Below are 2,503 nucleotides of genomic sequence, written 5' to 3'. Positions count from 1 at the left end.
AAAAATAATAAGCTTCTATCTGCCTTGCAATGCAAAGGACACTGATTCCATCCCTGGTTCGGGAAGATCCAATATGCCAGGGAGCTATTAAATCCATGTGCCACAACTACTGGCCCAGTGCACCAGAGCCAGTGAGACATAACCGCTGAGCCTACGAGCTGCAGCCACTGAAGCCTGCGGGCCTAGAGCCCATGCTCCACAGCAAGAGAAGCCACCGCAGTGAGAGGCCTGCACACTGCAACTAGAGAAGCTCACATACAGCAACAAAGACCCGCCACAGCCAAATAAATAGACAAACAAGTCTTTTTAAAAAATGATAAGATTCTGATAGCTAGAACTATGAAAACACCAACACAGCAGATGTCTTTGCTATACATCATCCTGCTCCAATAATTTCGAAAGCACCTATATCCAGCCGTTCTGGATGAAAATAAAAGACCCACAATTATGAAACCATTTTAGCACAATGACAACTTTAAAAATAATGTGAGCTACTATCCATATCATGACCTAATTTAATCCTTTCTCCAAGATGGATTTCTTTACAAACTAGACCATGTATTTTCTGTTTTTGGATCCCTTCAACCAAACATACTTATTAAATGAGAAAATGGGTGAATCGTCCTTCCTCCTTCTCTCTATCTCCCTCTCTCTCATTTTTTTTTAAACAGGGAAAGCACGAACTCAGTCCCCCACTACCACAAATTATGCAGTTGAGTTTTCCACCTTTGGGGACATCGCAGGGTTTAGCACCTCCAGAGTGCCATGAATAAGCTTTGTCCTGGGAAAACAACCTTTGTGATCATGGTATCTTTCCTGCCAGGTAAGTACTGAATCACTCTCTTGATAATTCCAAGAGGCGGGCAGGATATATGGGATCCATATATTATGGATATATTGTGTGTGTGTTTAACATATACAAACAAGTCAAAAACCCCTGTGTAAGTATAAGATGTAGAACTCTGGCCAAACCTTTCATTATCCCCTTTGGAAACATTATACAGGTATTGTAAATCTCCACCTTTGAAGCAAAGTAATTCCTTTTCTTTAATAATACTCTGGTAAACGTACCCAGGAGTGTTACCCATTCTTCTCTGTCTTTGACCATGCCGTTTCATAATGATGAGGAGAAGAAAAGACTTATTTAAGCACCTGGATGGAAAGTGATAGCCAACCCAACTTTTCTATTTGAAAATATAGCATTAGTATTTGAGTGTGTGTATGTCAAACGGGACTGATATGCACGGAGGGTGGGGGCCATCACTTGTACATTTCATGCTGAATCTGGTTCTGACTTTGGACTGTTTGGGGCTGTGGGTTGGTGGGAGGGATGTAGCATGTTCTGTGTTTATCAGTCTGCTCCATAGGCTATGGCAGGTGTGGAGATTACTTTCCAATAACGCCTGGAAGCAATATTCCTCCACCTTCACAGGAACTTGCCATCTGGCTCTGAGGGCCAGAGATAATTCAGTTTCTAAATGAGCTCAGCTTTAGGTCCTCCAGAGCAAAAACTGATAAATGAGTGAGATTACCCTGTTTTATGGCAGTGTCAATAACACACCAGCATTGGCCCCTCAGATGCCTTCAGAAAAGAAAGTGAAGCTTTTATTGAATTAACCTATCTCAAATTAAAGCACATTACTTACGGGCTTAGGGGAGGGAGTTGCCAAACTTTATACATATACATAGAAAACACATTTGCATAGTATGTAGATCTTTTGTATGCAATCCTTGGTCTCATCAAGTGAAATGCCAGAGTCAATTTTGGCCTTGTACACTCTAAAATGAATAATTTTACCCATTAAAATTTTCTTCCCAGAAAAAATGGTGGCTAAAGCTGAAAATTTACTAAGCTGCCTAGATAATAAACTCTTTGGCTGGAGAAAACATAGGTGTACCCATCAAGTGAAGAGAAGATATAAAACTGTGACATAAACAATTTAGACCAAAAGACAAACCTTGGAGAAAAAAAGAGATCTTTTCCTTTCTGCTCTAATTATCTGAACCAGCTGTCAAAATTGATCAAATTGATCAGATAATACCTTAAATCTCCATTTGGATTTGTCCCTGTGGCCATTACCATCTTGGGATGGTTGTTTTGTATAAACAGCATCAGGTTGAAGAAAATTATGATTTGATGAGAAGAATTGGAGACGCTTGGAATGCATAGCATCCAGCATGGCCCTATTTCCCAGGGTCCCCTGAGATTATGTGTAGCAATGACAAGATGACATAATTAAATTAAGTGGCATGGCAAAAAGTAAAAAAGTAAGCCCACAGGGCTCCCTTGGGACAATAACAACGCAAACAGTTTTTTAATATGTCTTATTAAAAAGAGGTTCAATAAACTGGAATTATCTCAGCTTGGGAAAATAAAATATAGTTCTCTTGGGAAAACAGAATTTTCTTCTCTAGAGGAAGCATGGGGAGAAGAAATCTTCTTTGGGAGAGTAAAGAGTATGTGAAGTGAAAAGTCGCTCAGTCGTGTCCGACTCTTTGCGAC

The 2,503-nt window shown here is 40.0% G+C and overlaps 1 non-coding gene across 1 annotated transcript; it reads right to left on the bottom strand.

Moving 5' to 3' along the window:
• Positions 1-667: 667 nt before the first annotated feature.
• LOC129642412 (U1 spliceosomal RNA) lies at positions 668-831 on the bottom strand. The gene has a single exon (XR_008709702.1). It is a non-coding gene; the product is annotated as a U1 spliceosomal RNA (small nuclear RNA).
• Positions 832-2,503: the final 1,672 nt, after the last annotated feature.

This window comes from Bubalus kerabau, chromosome 1 (genome assembly GCF_029407905.1).
Source record: "Bubalus kerabau isolate K-KA32 ecotype Philippines breed swamp buffalo chromosome 1, PCC_UOA_SB_1v2, whole genome shotgun sequence".
NCBI lineage: Eukaryota > Metazoa > Chordata > Mammalia > Artiodactyla > Bovidae > Bubalus > Bubalus kerabau.
The sequence above is the reverse complement of the archived record's forward strand: the minus strand, read 5'-3'. Positions and strand labels throughout refer to the sequence as shown.